This window comes from Pipistrellus kuhlii, unplaced genomic scaffold (genome assembly GCF_014108245.1).
Source record: "Pipistrellus kuhlii isolate mPipKuh1 unplaced genomic scaffold, mPipKuh1.p scaffold_m20_p_9, whole genome shotgun sequence".
NCBI classification, from domain to species: Eukaryota; Metazoa; Chordata; class Mammalia; order Chiroptera; family Vespertilionidae; genus Pipistrellus; species Pipistrellus kuhlii.
Genome location: NW_023425595.1, coordinates 19,403,346 through 19,423,313, shown reverse-complemented (window position 1 = coordinate 19,423,313; position 19,968 = coordinate 19,403,346). Strand labels below are relative to the sequence as shown.

Below are 19,968 nucleotides of genomic sequence, written 5' to 3'. Positions count from 1 at the left end.
ATCGAATTGGAAGAGTCATTATAGTATTTTAGGCCTTTAAATTTTATTCCACTGAAATTACCTCATTATAATTCCAGAACAATGAAGGCTTTTTTACAAAAGAGAGAGTTGAGCCTGGCTTCCTCGTGCATTTTACCTACATCTGTGTCACATGCAATAGATGTACAGCAAGCATGGGTCCTCTCTACTCTTAGGCTGCTGTCAATCAAAAGTTTAGCTGGTAGCTCATGTGAATGCCTGATGTGAATCCTGACCAAAGCATCATAGACTCTTGTGTTTCTGTCTGTGTTTACAAGCTCCAGGAGGATTGGTAGTAGGAACGAGGAATTCCCAGGACTGAGAAGTCTAACAGTAAATCCAGGCATAATGAGCTTCTAGGAGGGAATAAAATACAATTTGCCTGAAGTTATACTATTAAACTAGTGGCGACACTAGCACCAAGACTCCGTTTTCCTAGCCCTAATTATCTAAATGTGTTTTTCTCCCCTAGTGGCTGGTCTTATTGACTTCAGATATAATAAGAAATCCTGGTAGGTGACAGGCTTGGCTGACATTGCCTTTTCCCCAAAGCCAAGAAGAATTGCCTACAGTATATGTGCTTTGGCAAATACTCTAGGCTTCCTGAGAGTTATATTAATAGGTCATGATCTCAGGTGGCATAATCATACCCAGAGAACTGGTTGCAAATGCTGATTCTGGAGTGTCCACCCCAGAAATTTAGAGTTGTAGACTACAGGTGAAACCCAGGAATCTGCAGTTTAAAGATCCCCTAATGTTTTGGTGTGAGTTCTCTACACTTTAAAAATGACTACACCAAGAACTATGTGGCAGTTTTGGCGCCAGCAATGTGGGAAGCACAGAGATGTCTGCTTTGCTTATTGATTCCCTTTAATTAAATTTCTTACCGACTGTAGTAAACCTCATGATCCCTGGTGCCTCAGCCTTGTCTGAGAACTTCTATGTGTCCCACAGAATCCCTTTATGCTTTGCCTTTTTAATACTGAGGTGGAGGGAACTATGAATATTTATTAAGCTGTAGTATGAGTCTGATCTATACTATGATTTTTATATCTGCTTTAATTCATTTAATGTTCACTACAGAATTATGAAGTAGGTGCTGCCATCTCTTTGTGAAAGATCTGGACACAAATTCATAGAGGTCATGGATTTGTCCAAGTTCATTCAAGTAATGAATCATAGAATTGGGATTTAGATCGAGATCCTCCATTCTTTGAAGCTCATGCCCTTTCCTCATAAAGACTGTATACCATCTCTTTCTCTATCCTGACCCTTATTCACCCAAAGCCACGTTAGTGGTCTCCAGGGACATTAATGCATGCCAGATTTAAGGAGTGATAATATGTTATCTAGTCAAGTTTAATTCTTAGACACTAATATAAGTTGCCTAAAATTGGTCAATAAACTAGTAAGGGTCATTTTTATGGTACTACTTTTCATGTAAGGATTTCTTTTTCCCCCCATGATGTTTATTTATTTTTTTGGGGGGCCTTATATATGGCCATCAGTTAAAAATATTTAATGAGTCTTACCCATTATCAGATTAACAACTGACAATTTTTAATCATTCACAGGCCACACATTGATTTTTAGAGAGTGGAAGAGAGGGGGAAAGACAGAGAAACATTGATGTGAGAGGAGCACATCGATTAGTTGCCTCCTGCAGGAGCCCTGACTAGGGCTGGGGCCTGGGAAGAGCCTGCATCCAAAGTATGTGCCCTTGACTGGAATTGAACCAAGGACCCTTTGGTTCCCAGGCCGATACTCTAGCCAAATCAGCTAGAGCAACAACTGAAGTTTTATCCCTAGAAAAGTTGGACTGGAGCTAGGTCCTGAAAATAGAAAATATTTCCAAAATGTAAATTTTAAGAGAAAATATTTCAAGCAGGAGACTAGCAGAAATATAAGCATCTCAAAAATCTACATACCTTAAAAAATCATTTATTCTCAAGGGCTTGTCTGCTGGCTGGGACACATAGCAGGTGAGTGAAATTATGCTTTTTGTTTTGTTTTGTTTTGTTTTGTTTTGTTTTGTCTTGTTTTATGGCTAAGGCCAAGTGCAAGACAAATCAAATAGACCTGCACACACATTTTAGGCCTCTGGTTGCATATTTATAGAATTAAAGTAACCTGTATTGTTCGATTTACATCCTATTATTTGGAAGACTGTGGTGGATTCCAAAGCTGAGTTTATAGTAGATGCTTTTTTTATTGTGCAAATTAGGCAGTGTTGGTTAGAAAACAAATTTTCAGATGACTGCAGAGTGTTCTGATCTGGAATTCCTAATTTGTGTCTGGTTCTGTTTGCCAGGCTGCTGCTCATAGCATCTACATAGAGATTCTCTTTTATCCTCTGACATGATTTCTGAGCTAGAGTAGACAACTTTCCTCCCCATGGAAGAGAAATGAGCAGGCAAATAATGTAAAAATAAATTACCCATTTCTATTTATTTATAGCTAGGAGCTGTTTAGGGTTTAATTTAGAAGGGAGATTTTGTGTTCCTCCTCTGGCAGAGTAGCAATGACATTGGTCTGGTCCTTTTTCTGAATTTTCTCAGAAGTTCTTTGGCTGTGATTTCCACACTCCCTTCTATTTGTCTCTGGCGTGTTTCCAGTCCATTCTCCAGGCTAAGTGTAGGTATCACTGTCTTGGTCAGGTCACCTAGAAGGCCCATTGCAAATCTGTCATTGCAAAAGCATCCTAACCTGTAAAGAATCTTTTAAATATTTTATTTGAACCAATTGTTGGGAAGCAATACATCAGATGTGTGGGACAATGGATCAGTGTTTCTCCCCCCCCCCCCCAACACAAACACTTAGAAACACACACATACACACACACACATTCCCCCCCCCCCCCTCTCTCTCTCTCTCTCTCTCTCCCTATTTCTCTCTAAATCAACAAGAAAATAAGCTTTCACTAAAGCAATTATATGCCTGGGGCATGGCTACCCTCCATGGCCTGCCTAGTTAGGAATTTCTGATCAGATCAACCTGTGAGGTTACTGTCCATGGAACCCCCTTTTCCCATTTCTTTAGTCTAAGTTTTCTTTGTGGTTTTGTCAAAGCCTTCTCTGTGATTTCCCCTAATAATTGAACACCTTATTTGAAAAAATATATATCTGCTCAAAAAACTGCACTTTGTAGAAAATCTGAATCTGGTCTCATTCTTAATTTTTTATACTCTAATTTTAGTAAAATACATATATCTTAATGGACTTAATTTTTTTTTAGATTTACTGGAGTAATATCGGTTAATAAAGCTATGTTGATTTTAAATGTCCAATTCTATAGTACATCACCTGTAGATCTATAATAATTTCTCTGCCCATTTATGTAGTAGGCAGAGTCAGCAGCATGCTGGAAAAGCTTATCTGAAAGTGAGAAGGCACCTCAGGTTCCTGTCTTTCCCCATTAAAGTCCACAAGTCTCTGGTGAACTGAAAACTGACTCCAATGTAGCATCGCAGGAGCTGGACCACTTTTAGACCTTTTAAACCTAATTTATTAGTCATCATTGAATTCTGCTCGCTTTCGTTTGACTGATATATGGGAACAAGCAGGACTTTCATATTGTATTTATGGGGAAAAGCGTAAGAAATAGCACAAGGTGAAACCAGGCAAGTGAATTTATTCAGGGAATATTTATTGAAAGGAGGAAAGAGGCTGTGATTCATGGAATGCCTGCTAAGAGCCAGGGCTGTGCGGCTCCCAGGAATCAGGCTGAGGAGTTAGTCACTTGTCATTCTCAGAGGGAGGAAATGGCAGAGCTGGGATTGGAATTCAATTCTGGCTCCAAAGCTCATTCTCATTTTCTCTCTCCACCACAGTGTCACATTAGCAGTAAGTACCTGCCAATTTAAGAAAACAGCTGGGGAATTACACCTCTTCTCTTACTGTCTCCGAACGACATACTCAGAAGCTTCCATTTTTATAAAATTAGAGATGGAGAGTGTCTCTGCTTAATTTTGTTGACATTTGCTCCTTTGTTTTTTCTCAGCTATAGCAAGCTAAGTGCCCTCACTTTCTTGACTGGATCACAAAAGGATTATAGCAACCTCAGCTCTTTATTTAAAGAAGAAAACATGCAAAACCTTAAATTACCATCCTCATCTCTTCTCTTCTAGTGCACCGCAGGGGAGTGGCTTCTGAGTGTATGGTTCACCCTGTGAGAATAGTAGCTAAATTTTACTTGTATGGGTCAGGAATTATTCTGATATCTTTCATATATGGAGTCATTTAATTGTCACAATAACCTTATAGACGAGGTACTACCATTACCCCAAGATAACACATGAGAATACTCAAACACAGAGACGTGAGCTAATTCCCAGCTAACTTTATACAACTAGGAAGAGGTGGAGATTCAGACTGTGGCAGTTAGACTGAATGAAATAGGCTCCACTAAAATTTGCAATCAGGGTCCACCCAGGAGACTGAAACCATACAGGTTATTTTAAAAAAGACTTAGTATAACAAGCTGAAACTGTATATTAGAGGACTAAAAAGGCAAAAAAATGAAAACATCAACGATGAAGCATGACTTATCTTTGGCTTTATGGGGCATGTTGAAACTAGAAAGATCAATCAGAAAGGATATATGCACCCCTATGTTCATAGCAGCACAATTCACCATAGCTAAGATTTGGAAACAGCCTAAGTGCCCATCAGCAGATGAGTGGATTAAAAAACTGTTGTACATCTACACAATGGAATACTATACTGCTATGAAAAGAAATGATCTCCTACCATTTGCAACAGCATGGATGGAGCTGGGGTGCATTATGTTAAGCAAAAGAAGTCAGTCAGAGAAAGATAAATCTCACATGATCTCACTCATTTATAGAATATAATGAACAACATAAACTGATGAACCAAAACAGATCCAGAGACTGAGAAACATTGATGAGATACTCAAACCTCAGAGGGAAGGTAGGGGAGGGTGAGGGTAAGGGAGAGAGATCAACCAAAAGACTTGTATGCATGCATATAAGCATAACCAATGGACACAGACACCAAGGGGTGAGGGCATGAGTGGGGGGGTTGGCAGTGGGAATGGATAAGGACACATATGTAATATCTTATTTAATAAAACATTTTATTTTATTTTATTTATTTATTTACTTTTAAATATATTTTACTGATTTTTTTACAGAGAGGAAGGGAGAGAGATAGAGAGCCAGAAACGTCGATGAGAGAGAAACATCGACCAGCCGCCTCCTGCACACCCCCCACTGGGGATGTGCCCGCAACCAACTTACATGCCCTTGACCGAAATCGAACCTGGGACCTTTTAGTCCGCAGACCAATGCTCTACCACTGAGCCAAACCAGTTTCGGCAATAAAATATTTTAAAAAAATTAAAAAAGAAGGCCCAATTATCTAAGATCCTGTAGGAGGAAGGAAGTTTCTGGAATTACCCTTCTACCACTACTACACGCATACTAGTGACGAAGGACTTGAAGCTCCCATAAGGAGTCCTAGATACCATTGGGAAGGGGAAATGGGTGCTATATGGCAAAAAAAAAACAAACAAAAAAAACAAAAAACAAAAAAAACATGTTTTTGCAGACTCTGAATCCATCAGCTCTCAGTATTTATCTTGGTAAACTTAAGGGTCTTGATTGATTTTACTTTGTTCTCTTAAGACATTCTTTTCCATCTCCTCGGATGCTTTAATTGCTTATCCCTGGACCTTCTCCAAGTCTAGTTAAGTCTTATTGAGCTGTGGCAACCAGAGCGGCACAGTGTTCTGCGTGCTAATGTGGTATGATTGGTTTCAAGGAGAGGATAATGTGTTTGGTTTTATGTCCAATATCCCTTGGTGAACAGTAATGTTATTTATTGGAGGATAGTAAGTTTCATTTTTACATCACTTGGGCGTCCAGGGTTGCAAACCCTGTTGGCTCTAGGGAGACCTAGTTAAGAACTGAGGAATATGGACAAACAATTGTATTAGACACCATTTAAGAGAAGGGGAAAAATACACAAAGATCCATATTTGTACACACTGCCTCTGGTCTTTGAGTGCAAGAAACCCTTTGGTTTGGGATTTAGATCCAGGTAGCTTTGGTTGTCAGTTCTGGTTTTCTAAATGTGTGACCTTAGATAAGTCTCTTTCATGTTGCTGAGTTTCAGTTTGGTCATCAATAAAATAGGAATAATAAATCCTTAGCTTGACAGGAGACTTGGGTTGTGGTCCCAGGAAAAATGAGGGCAGTAATAAGGTCTTTCCTATGGCATTGATCTGAGAAGCAAATGAAATTATGTCTTAACTTTTATTTTTTAACTGAAGTATTATTCAGCTGCAACCTCTTGTTATAATTTAACTTACACACTTCAATTGGACTTTTTAGGTTGTCATAGATGTATGGGAAAAGGCAAAATATTACACATGAACCACTATTTGATTACAGGAAAGTGTTGGAGTAATAAGTGGTATTAATTCCAATGATTGGTACTAAATAATGGTATAATGTGTTTCCTTTTAGATGTTCTATATTCATAGCATTTTCTTGTTTCTATTTATGGGCCAGTAATTATGGTTCTTTACTTCAAATCTTAGAGATGCAATTTAAATTGCATCCTTTGTTTCTAATATCTGAATGTAAGCACAATGATATTGACAATATGATTGAGGATGAAATGGAGGAATCACTTATTTGTCTAGGATATAATTATCATACCTCACCCAACACAAATTTTGAGTATTTTAAAAGGTTTATTACTTTTCACTAAGTGGGATGGCAGTGTTCCAATCATTCTGTTTGCTAATGATTAAACATTCCACAAATATTTATGGTGAATCTTGATTAAATATACAGTTGCAGAGGTAAATTTGAATAGATAAATTAAGACTTATTTGTCTTATTTGCTTTGCAAAGTATTGCTTCATTTAGGTCAGTAGCATTTCAGGTGCATGTATGTGTATGTAATGAAAAGTCAACATAAAGCTATTATAATTGATTTTCATTATTTACATTTTCACATAAATAAGTAAGATGCTTCCTATATAGATTTTACAAATAGAGGTTTGTTTAGATTTGCTACTAGGCCTATCAGAAACTTAAAACTAGATGCCAGTGAAGGGGGCGTGGTTATACTTCTTTGGATAAATAGTCTAGTCTAGTGTTCATAAATGGGTGGTCTGCAGACCACTAGTGGTCCATGAGATCCAAAAGGTTGGCAGCAGCTGGTAGTCAACAGCAGTTACATCAGGTCTAGCGTTTGAGCTATTTCTACTCCCTCATAGGGCAAACTTATCACAAAGTATATCAGTCCAAAGATGAAGAGTAAGTTGGATATCTTGTAGTCTTTAATGACTGAGATTTTTTTTACAAGTCTTTCACTCAAAGCTTTTAAACCATTTATCTCTAAGAAGTGGTAGTCATTTGTAATATTTAAACAATGAAAATCAATATGACTCTACTGCATATCCTGACAGTTTATTTCTTGTTATCTTTCTCTTCTAACATGACATATGGGGAGGAAAATCTGGTTGACTACTAATGTATGACAATCCAAAGTTAAGATTGGATAGGTAAACGGAGTAATTTTTAATGTTGCAAATAGTGACTTTGCTTTCTATAAGAATATGCTTCTTTTTTAAAAGGCTGTGGGACAGGAAAACTGAAATTTGCAATAAAGAAATTTTAAAAAATGAAATCCAGTAATAGCAAGTCAATCAGAAATAAGGAATGGAAATATCTCTTGATATACTAGTATTATATAGCAAATGCGTGGGAATTGGGTCATTTTTCAAGAACTATATAAGGATTGGGTGTGAATGCAGACCCCATATAGGGAACCATGCAAATAAAAGGCATTTCATTTCAGAAGTCTTGAAAAATCAAATCAATAAATATTTGGGAATGTGTTTGCATTTTAGATCCAGTAAGCATCTTTGGCATAGCCACAAGGCAATAAAGAAGCATTTAAAGAAAGGGGAAATGTCATTATAGCGGGAGGAAATTCTTCTATAAGTGAATCTATGCTAGAAATGTTTCAGGACTGTGTGTCCAGGAGATGCTGGGTGGTGTTAAGTTGCACTTCTTGAAAGTTACCAAACAACAGAACATTTCACAGATAAGAAGTCATTTGATGTTTCTGATTTTTTTTTTTTTTTGAGTGACAGATATAAAAGAAAGGTTTTAGAGATTGTCAGCTGTTTCCACTTTCGGCACTGCAGTGGGAGAAGTCAATATCAGATTTCTGGAGTCCTAGGATTTGCCCTACTTTTATGAAAAAAAATATGGTGTTTATACTTGAAATTCTTGGCTTTGTAGATTTTATAGGATTATGTGCAAGCTGCACTGGGCCTTCTCCTTGGGGAGCTTCACAGATGTAGATGATTTCCATTCCATCCAATTTAATTCCTGTTGAGCCAAATGATAGTTATAATGTCAGTGTCCTTCACATTGGAACATTCTCCAGTGAAGCAAAGGACAGAGATTAAGCCCATATTGAACTTTAATCACTATTAAAGTATCGCTATAGGGTAGATGAATGTCAACTGCCCAGTGGCATTTTTAGGGGCTCTGCCTCCTGCTGCCTTACATGTCCAATGGCCTCTGGACTACCCTGTACCCACTCATCAATACTGAGGCAGGAGCTCAGTCCTGAGGTTGTGCTTGTCTACAGTGAAACATTTATGGCTTGGACCCCTCCCTCGAGTGGGGTTTGTGTGTTGTTGTTGTGTGTGTGTGTGTGTGTGTGTGTGTGTGTGTGTGTTCCAGTTTTATCTTTTGGAACAGGTAGAAAGAGGATTAAACAAAAGGAGCAGATGGTTTAGTGGTTTTCAACCTTCACATCTATTCTGGGAGATTTTAAAAATGTTTATGTCTGGATTCCACCATTAAGATTCTGCTTCAGTTCGACATTGGTTCATTCGAAATATGACTCAGAAGATGTATTCCCAAGAATATCTGGGAACTGGATCCATACTTAGGAATCCCAATGTGTAGTTCCTGCACTAGCAGTATCAGCATTGCTCAGGATCATGTTGGAAATTGAAGTCCTTAGGCCTTACCCAGGACCATCTGCCTCAGAAACTTTTAAGGGGTAGGACTCAGCAGTCTGTGTTTCAATAGCTCTCTGTATCCTCATGGAGGCCAAAGTTTGAGGACCACTGGCCTAGACTAACCTTCTACATTAGGCAAAAGACTTGAGGGTGCACTCCACTGAGACAATTATATTATATCCAAAAAGTGGGCAGCACAAATCCCAGTCAAGGAATAAATCAAACACCACCTTTTGGGAGCGAGCAAAAGACAGAGATCTATATTGTCTGGATGGAGATCCCAGCATTCCAGGGAGTTCTGCTGTTAGGATGTCCTATTTGGTCCCAGCAAGTTGTGATTAGAGTGTGAGCTTTGAAGAGATGCTACTCTAAGTTCGAATCCTGATCTTGGTGATTAGTTAGTTTAGGAAAATAACCTCTCTGAATTTTTTCACATAGTTAAAACAGGAATGGTAATTACCACCTTTCAAGGTTGTGAAAAATGGAATATAATTGTGATTGGAAAATGTCTCGTAGGCCTAAATATCTACCACCTGCCCACTGCACAATGCAGTCTCAGGAAATTATTGGTATTATTTTTCCCATATAAAAATAATCATTACTCTGTATATGACTGTCTCATTCTCCTCTTCTATACATGGTAAATATTATAAATCAACCCCAGCAATCTTTTCAGCAAGCTAGGGACTTGTTTGCTTTCTAATAGAGCACTTGAGGCAATCACAAGTCAGACAGACCTGGCTTTCGAGATAAAGCTAATTTGTCATCCCTGATTAAGAATTAAAAGAAAAAGAAAATAAAAATAAGAGACATATTTACTTTTCTTATTTATTTACTGCCCACATTTAAGGAACACATGGTATATCAGTGTCCAATAGATATACAATGTTCGCCACAATGGTAGCCACATTAAGAAAATTAGATATAATGAGTGAAATGCAGTATATTCAACATATTATTATTTTGATATATAAAAACATTGCAGTATTTTACACTCTTGTTTATGGAAATAAGTCCTGAAATCCAGTGTGTATTTTACCCTTGGAGGGCATCTCAATCCAGAATAGCCCTATTTTAAGAGCTCAATAGCCACATGTGATTAGAGGCTGCTGTAAGTGAAGGGCAGAAACAAGGCCTGGTCATAGCTTCAATAAGTTCAGAGTTTATTCAGTGACTCAGTCATAAGCACATAATAATACTTTCTTGCATGAAGTATTGTCACTTCCCAAGTTAGATTTTCATGGAGAACAGAATAATGTGGTCAGAGTGAGAGCAGAATGCCTGACATGTTTTCAGACTTCTTTTTGTTTCCTTGTTTTTATATCTTGTGTGTCTGGTCCAAAATATCAGCCCCACTTGGAGTCTGCAGACCCTACACTCTCTAACCCTATCGCTCACTTTGAATGTGGGGTTGACACAGACCTGCAGGATGGGAAGGTGTCTCTGCTGTCCTACCTTGACATTGGTCCATAATAATGTGACAACCCAACTGCTTATTCATCTTGTGCTGTGATATGCTGGGTGCTGTGTTAAGCAATTCATGTAGAAGGTGATGGGGAGCCCACCAATTGCTTCCCTCTGAACTGAGAATACAATCCCGATGGCTTAAAAGGACCTCCTTAGTTTGACCCATAGCTACATGGAAGATCTGATTTTCTATCATCATCCCATTTCCTCTCTCTACTTCTGCCACCCAGGCCTCCTGACTTTTCTTTTTCCCTCTTCAAGCCTTTTTTCTTGGCATTCTCTCTGCCTAGATGTTTCATCTAAGTCTATGTTACAGTGTTGTCAGAGAAGACTGCCCAGACAATTGTCTAATTTAGTACCCTCAGCACACCTCACCCCTCATTTGCTTTCTTTTACCCCATATTAGTTATTGCTACCTCAAATTATATCACACATTTCTTTGCATGCATATTTGCTGTTTGTCTCCCCAACTACAGTGCTAGAGTGTGATCTCTATAATGGGAGGGAAATTATCTTTGTTTACCATCTTGCTTTCTGAGCTTGGAGTAGTGCAAACCCAGCAGGTGCATGATAAATATTTGAGTAACATTGCATACATATTATCTAATTTATTCTTTATCCAGCCTTTCTTACTCCAGGAGAAACAGTGTGAGGGATAACCCATCACAAATGTAAGTTCACAAAGTCATTCAGGACATAATTGAGACTTTAACCTGAGACTGTGTGTCCTTAGCTCATCATGGCACTTTGCCCTGTGCCTCCACCTCTAATTAGGATAGGACCTTGTCTGCGACATTCATCTATGCTCTGGCCTCCTATCAGCTCTCCAGAAAACCCTTTGGCTTTGTTACTATGACTTTCTACTTCCTCTCCTATGAGTGCATTATCAGACAGCTTCAACCAGGAAACTGGATGTAAAATTTGGTGACAGGTTTTTACAGTGCCATCAACAAGTGCATCGGAGTTCTCAGGGCAATCATTTAGCTGATGTTGATGAAAATATATTTTGATTGCTGCAAAATTGTCCTCATTTGGGTTCATTTTAGGGTCTGTCCATGTTAGATGATAACTAAAGACTTTGCATAATAAAGACAGCATGAAACAATTGACAGATAGTGATTCATCGTTAATCCACCTCCCTTTTAACATGGAAGGCTGTCTCAGAGGAACACACATAGTCTTCGATTGCATTTCACCATAGTTTTGCAAGACCTCTTAGAGTTCCTGATTCTCACCAGGCCCTGGGCTCAGAGCCAAAGATGTTTTCTTGGTTATGATTGTTGTGTAGTGGCCAGCAATTGGTGTAGGACAAACACCAGTCTACTATGCTTATCAATTCTGTGGATGAATAATCCAGACAGGGTCCAACAAGGATGGCTGCTATATCCTTGATATCTGGGCCTCAGCTGGGAAGACTTCAGGGACTGGGGAGACTCAAGACAGCTGTGAAATGGAATAATCTGAAGCTTTCCCCCCCCCCACATGTCTGGTGCCTGGGTTGAGCTCAGTTGGGACCACTAACTGGAGTATGGACTTGTGCTTGGCCATGTGTCCTCAGCTTTTCACAGCCTGGTAGCTGGGTTCTAAGAAATAACAGCCTGAGATATAGGGCATGTGGAGAATGAGCATTTGAGAAGCTGCTAGACTTCTAACCTTGCCTTGGAAATCATGCAATACACTTTGTCACATTCCCTTGGTTACAAGCACTTTCTAAAGGCAGCCAGGATTCAAAGGGAGGGAGGTAATTACCTATTATTGAAGAGAGTTGCTTTCTTTTTACATGTCTGTTCTAGAAGGAGAAAAGGCAACAGAGAGCAGAAGAGAGAAATACCAATTTGTTGTTCCACTTCTTATGCATTCATTGGTTGATCCTTGTATGTGCCCTGGCCGGGGATGGAACCAGCAACCTTGGCCCATTGGGATGATGCTTTAACCCACTGAGCTACCTGGCCAGGGAAATTTCCCCATCTTTGAACTTTTTCTCTTTTTCCATATAATCAGTCATTTTCAAAGGTGATCCCCTCCCTCATTTTGCCTGGCTACTCACAGTCAATCTTAACATTTCATGCTACTTGCCTCTACTCTGTTCCCCAGTACCTTATGGTATGAAATTATATGTGAGGTTGGTATATTAGCTTCCTATCATTGTCGTAACAAATTTTCACACACAGGGTACCTTAAGACAACAAAAGTTTCCCCCCATCACATTTTGGAGGTCAAAATAAAAAATCAAGGAGTCAGTAGGGCCATGCTTCCTCCGGTGGTTCTGGGGAGAATTCTTTCTTGCCTCTTTCAGCTTCTGATGGCTCCTGGTTTTCCTTGACTTTTGGCAGCCGAACTCCATCTCTGCTTCATCTTCACCTGGCCTTCTTCCCTTGTGTATCTTTGCATGTCTTCTTTTCTTATAAAGGCAACAGTCTTTGGCTACAGGCCTCACCTTCATCCAATATGGTCTCATCTTAACTAATTACATCTGCAAAGACCCTTTTACAAAGAAGGTCACACTCTAGAGTCTAAGGTTTCAGTGGACATGCCTTTTTTTGGGAACACTATTCAACCTCCCCACAACATGGAGAAAAAATTCAGTATGATGTATGGGAAAGCAGGGTGATAGGACTAGCACATTTTCAGGGTTCTGTGCTCTCTTTGATTTTATTCTATCTGCCTTGGGACCTCAGAAATCAACTGGTCTTCAGAGCACTTGGCTAAGGAGTGACAACCACTGGTGAAAGGGGAGGAAAATAACCTTCCTCCTTGTGCCATTCATTCTCCCAGGTTTCTTTTGTTTTTGCACCATCATGGGGTTTCTGCAAAGGAAAAACTAACACATTCGTGCCAAGATTCCCTAAAGGAGATGGCAAACTTCTTTGATAAAGAAAACGCAATATTATTTTTCTTGCTGTTTTATGTTTAGTTGGTTTTCTTTTGAGTTCCTCTGGGTGGTCGTGAAACCAAAAGAAACACAGACCAACCTCTTCTTAGTAGAGAGATAAAGGGCCTAGAAGAAGGGTCACTTTGGGGGATGCTTATGTGACCATTTTATAAAACTAGTTAAACAACAATTTCACTTCTTTCTTTTATTCTTGTTTTGCATATTCCTATTGGACTAGGTGTTTTAAAAGAAACCCAAGAGATAATGCACTATAGTTCTGCTTTTCATTAATTTTGTAGTTTAGTAATGCATTTCTAAGTGTCCCTGTGGAACAAAACTAACAGTCACTGAATCCATTGTCTGGCACACTGCCAGACACTTGTCCCAAGCTCTCTCTGTTAATCTTCTCAACAGCTCTGTACAATGACTCTTCTTGCTTCCATTTTAGAGTGACAACTCAGGGGCTCAAAGTCAGCAAGTGACAACACTGGGTTTGGACTCAGAGACTAACAAAGTTCCTAGTTAGAGTGTTGTCCCAGTGCGCCAAGATTGAGTTTCAATCAGAATACAAGAGTCAACCAATAAATGCACAAATGAGTAGAGCAACAAATCATTGTTCCTCCCTCCCTCCTCTTCTCCATCCCTCCCTCTCTCTCTCTAAAAATCAATTAAAATATTAAATGAATAGAAATAGTGCAAAGTGAATAAATAGTATAAGTACCTCACACTATCCTGTATCCAACCCCTATTGTAAACAATTGTTAAATATTTTAACATACATTTTATAGATTTTCTATGTATGTATCATTTATCACATATAGATGATTAATAAATACTATAAATAACTTGCCATATTTAAAACACAATACTATATATCTGAGAAGAAAAGCTCTTGATTGACTTACTACTTTGTGATTTGTTCCTTACTGCTGTGGCAAAATGAGAAAAGATGCATATACAGTATAATATTAAAAATTGAAAACTATATCATACAAATCACACACACACACACACACACACACACACACAAAGTATGGGAACTAGTTTCCTTCCACTCCTCATCCCCATCCCCACCTTTTTCTTTGCAACCCTATTACCTTATCATTCTGCCCATAACCCTTTTTAAGGCTTAGACTCAAGGACAGCTTCCCAGGGACTCAAAGCGTCCTGGCCATTTGAAAGAACTAGTCCACATTTTCAATGAGACTGTGCTAATTGGGGTGTTGTGTTTTGTGTTTGGAAGGCAAAAGTGGTCTAAAGTAACTTAGACCTAGGAGAGTGAAGATGGAGATCTGTAGGTCCTTTACATAGTGTCTCTCAGAGTGGGGAGAATGGATTTGTGGTACTCCCCAAAATTCAGGGCCCTGACATTAGAGGGCCTACTCTTGGCAAAAATCTCAGCACCTGAGTTTAGCAGGGAATTAGTAGGGCTTCGTGCTACTATTTATAGAGTAAGTCAATAACCAGTGTAAAAATTAAACAGCTCTCTCACAAGCTTTCCTCTAAGACACATGTGTCAAACACAAGGCCCTCGGGCCAAATCCGTCCCGCCAGGCCTTGCAATGTGGCCAGCACCGTGCTGTCATCACTGCACTCCGCTGCGTTTCCATCACAATGACAGTTTATGACTGTTCAGTAAACCATTCGGCCCGCGATTTAGGTTGGATTTTAGATTTTGGCCCCTTCTCTGATTGAGTTCGACACCCCTACTCTAAGACCCCCAGGACCATAGTGGGTTCCTGTGGAGGGCAAAGTGGGGTGGAAAGCAGCCTGATAATTAATGATTTTTAGTTGTCCATTCTGGCAAGTAGGATGTTTACAGTGGTATTTGTTTGTTTGTTTGTTTATTTATTTATTCATTTAATATATTTTATTGATTTTTTTACAGAGAGGAAGGGAGAGAGATAGAAAGTTAGAAACATTGATGAGAGAAAAACATCGATCAGTTGCCTCCTGCACACCCCCCCACTAGGGATGTGTGCCTGCAACCAAGGCACATGCCCTTAACTGAAATCGAACCTGGTACCTTTCAGTCCACAGGCTGATGCTCTATCCACTGAGCCAAACCAGTTTTGGCAAGAGTAGTATTTATTTTGACTTAGAAAGTTGTTTTTTGAATTCAAGCACTGTGTTGGATTATAAATAACATATGTTCTTGAGTTTAAGGCAAAGATTTTCAGATTTCACATTTAAGAAACTAGATCATTTTGTAGTTGATGCATACATTTTATACATAATTACTTTTCTCAAAGATATTGCTATTAAATGCTGTTTTTCAATTAAGGAAGTATGGCATAGTTCTTAGATATAACTAACATTTCATTCCTCGTTCGTGTAAGATCATTTAATCTAAGAATGACTTCTGCTGAGTCTTTACATCACTGTCCTAAAACATGACACTGGTTAGTCTGTTAACTTATTTCATAACTTTCTCCTTAATAATTTTAATAGCTTTATTGAGGTGTAATTCACATAGCATAAAGTTCACCTCCTTTATGTATCCTTGTTTTAAGGATATTTTCAGAGTAATACAACCATTATAATAATCTAATTTTAGAATATTTTCATCATCCCAAGAAGAAAACTAGTACCCATTACCAGTTGTACCCCATTCTCTCCAGCTTAGTCCTAAATAACCACTCATCTACTTCTATTTCTATAGATTGGCCTATTCTGGAAATTTTATGTAAAAGGATCATATAGCATATGATCTTTTGTGACTGATTTTATTCACTTAAAAATGTTTTTGAGGTTAATCCATGATACAAGTTGTAGTATGTGGCAGTGCTGCATTCTCTTTTATTATTGAATCCTGTTATATTACTATCACATTTTCTTTATGCATTCATCATATGTTATATATTTGGGTGGTTTCCACAATTTGGCTATTGTGAATCATGCTGATATGAACATCAGTGTGCAAATATTTGTGTGGATATGTGTTTCATATTTTCTTGGGTATATACCTAGGAATGGGGTTGCTAGGACATGTGAGAATCCTGTCTTTAATAGTTTGCAGAACTGACATAGTATTCCCAAATATTTAAATCCCCACTAGCAATGCACAAGGGATCCAATTTCACCACATTTTTATAAATATTTACTCTGTCTTTTTAATGATAGCCATTCCAGTGGTTGCTCAGTGGTTTTGCTTTGGGATACCCTGGTTAATGGAGATGTTGAGCATCTTTTCATATGCATATTAGCCATTTGTCTATTTTCTTTGGAGATTTGTCTATTTAAATACTTCTTCTATGTTCTAATTGGGTTATCTTTTTATGACTTGGTTTGAAAGGTTTGTTATATATTCTGGATTCAAGGCACTAATAAGATATATGCTTTGTAAATATTTTCTCACAGTCCAAGGACTGTGTCTCTAGCAATTCTTAATGAAATGACAGGCCTACCTCAAAGAGAGCTTCTGAAACACATCTCTTTCTCTTCCCCTCACAAAGTCACTGTTGTAAATAAACATCAACATATCATTATCTGATTCTATTTCATTCATAAGCTCTTTTCTTCTAAGTTTTCTAATTCAGTTATTTCTAAGTAAATATGACCTACACTGTGGTCTAAGTGGGGTTTTGGAAAGAGAGTAAGAGAAGGAATGAGGAGATGGGAGTTTGAGTTCTGGGCTTAAAGCTTATTACCTATGTACTTATAAAAAAAAAAAAAGCCTCTAATGTACTCCAAATTCCAATTTCTCCATCTGTAAAATGTGACTGGTAAGACCAGCTTGGCATATCCCAGTGAGGTTATTGTAATGTTTCTAAAATACAAAAAAGATTTCCTTGAACGAAGTAAAGCTACACACCAGCCAGACCCTATGCATGAATCATTTGTAGCCATAGCTGCATTGATTGTTTCAGTAGCTTGTGTGGGTCCTGATTAGTTTTCTAAGGAAAACAATGTGTTAATTGACAATGGCTATTGATTGCAATTGATTGCAATGTTACAGAGGTGGATTAGTTAGAGTCCTTCTGAGCTACCTTGTAAAAGAGAAAAGGGAAAGGAGCAAGGAACTACGTGACAATGGCAGCGCTTCATGAGCGTTCAATAAATATTAGCCAGCAAAACAGTAATTATTATCATCATTACCCTTTGTCCTGAGAGGTTTGACACTCCAAACTCGGGTCACACATCAACAATCTTAAGCATACATCTTTCACCTCCCCAATCCATAGTCTTGTTTCTTGGGGACCATAATTGAATCTAAGCAAATAAGCTCCTTGGATCTTCAGAGGCATTCTAATTTAATTGTCTTCAAAAGCATATCTATTCACAGCCTTTGTGCCTGAACTATCAGCCTTAAAGGAAAGAGAAAGTTTTCTAAACCAGTTTTTACCACCATCCAACAATGAAGTCTCCTCACCAGTAATTGCAGTAGTAATGGTAATAGGTAGTACTAGTGGTATAGAAGTGGTACTACTAGTGGTAGTAATGGCAATAGCAATAGTGATAGTAACATAGCTTACACTTATGGAGCATTTACTAGTTGTGATGTGCTGTATTAAGTATTTTACCTGCTGTTATAATTTAATCCTTACAACCATCCCAGGAGATAAATTCTATTATTATGCACACTTGTATATATCAGGAAACTAAGATATAGATTGGAATATTGCATAAAACAATACCTTTCTTCACACTGTTCTTTTTTCTGGAGTGCCCTTCTTGGACAATTCTGGCTAATAAAATTGTGACCATTTTTTAAAGACCAGTTCAAGTACTGTGTTTTACAAGAAGCCTTTTTTCCTTATTCCTAGAAATTTCCTGTAATGAATTCTTAGTCCATCTTTGTTCTTATCTGGAGTGACCACACTTGCAGGTTTGCTTAGGTCATCCTGTGTTATGTGCCTATTATCTCTTCTAATATATTGTACATATTAGCAGAACCCCTTTTGACTCTGAAATATGTTTTGTTTGTATGATAAACTGTAAGGTCACCCACTTTTAACTCTTACCTCTCTTCTCTGGTGCTACATATGTCCATCTGGTGGCCCCTATTAAAATGTTCTCGTGAGCTGAAATCATATCTACTCATTTTGTGTTCCCGGTACAGACACTAATAATTATTTTTAAGTGAATTTAAATGAGGTGGGAAAGCTCTTGGAGTCAAACTCTGTATTCTTAGACCTTTTCTTTTCTTTTCTTTTTGATTCCTAAAACCATCTGGTACTGCAGCTGCCCATATCAGGTGCTTGATAGGTCTGTAAATTTGGTCAGACTTCCACAGGGTTATGCTATTTTGGGAGTGTGCTGGAAATGTCTGTAGCACAGGTTAGAAGTGTGTGCTCATAAATCTCCTTCCTTCCCAGTGATTGCTAACCTGTGCACGTTTCTCACTGACAGTTCCGGTTGGTCTTGAGGCCTAAAGAAGACTTTCCTTTGGAAAAATCCAAGTTGTTAAATCCAGTCAAATGTGCGTGCTTTTAGTTTAATTGTATGACTGAAACAGCTCATTTCTGGGTCTCTGTTATGAAATTTAGAATGAAAACTAATGAAGATAGATGATATTTCAGTTGTATTGTACATCGATCGAACTGGGCTTGATAGTTAACAAATTGTATTGGATTTTAATTTTTATTCAATTAGTGTTATTTTATTGTGGTTTTTTTTTTTTTTACCTGAAACTGAACCTTTATGATTTAATAACCCTACTTGATTTTTCTTCTTAAAATTTCTTGAATGTTATACTAGCAGATATTAAAGGGATTAAAGGACATACATAGTCTTTCCTGTATTACTTATTTATTTCCAAAGTAATCATTTAGATGGCTTTAAACTTCTTAACTATAAGCAGAAAGTATAGTTGTCTGTGAAATCTTGATTTCTTACTTGGAATCTTTTGGTCCATGGTGTACCGTTAGATCTTCCCCCCTAATAACACATCTTGTGATTTAAGGATGTCATCATTATTTGAATATATGGGTTGGGCAAAAGTGGGTTTACAGTTGTGAGTACATGAAACACAGTTTATATTCTTGTATTATTATTTATTAATTATTATAATTTTTTCTATACAAACAACTATAAACTTGCTCTTGCTCCACCCTGTATATAACCATAGTACTACACATTTAAACCAGAGATTAAATTCTGAACCTTATGTAAATGGGTTCTATGGAAAATTAAACTGCTGAAAGCCTTAGAGTGTCTTGTGAGTAAATTGCTTTTCTACTCAGAGCACAGCTGGGCCTGGCCAACATTCCCTGAGACCAGTGCCAATCTTTGGTCAGTGCTCCTTTGCCAGAGTATGTAACTGTCTTCCTTTCCAGTCTCATCCTCTGTTCAAAAGAAGCCATAGAATCTCATGTAGGTTTGTGTCTTTTTCTAACCTTGGAGGAAAGGTTTCCCATCCCTGGTACCACTGACATCTTACACTAATGAGTTCTTTGTTGTGGTGGGCTTTCCTGTGCATTTAGAAGATGCTTAGCAGCATCCCTGGCCTCTGTCCGCTAGGTTTTATGGCATCCTGTATCCAAATGATGATACTCGAAAACATTTCCAGACACCATCAAATGTTTCAAGGCTTAAAGAGGACTCCAAATGGACCCCTGTTGAGCACTACTGCCTTGAAGCCTTTGCAGAAA

At 38.2% G+C, this 19,968-nt stretch overlaps 1 protein-coding gene across 2 annotated transcripts in view; it reads left to right on the top strand.

Annotated features, from left to right (window-relative positions):
- NELL1 (neural EGFL like 1) overlaps window positions 1-19,968 on the top strand; it is a 622,937-nt gene that overhangs the window by 352,821 nt on the left and 250,148 nt on the right. The gene's annotated exons all lie outside the window — the stretch shown is intronic.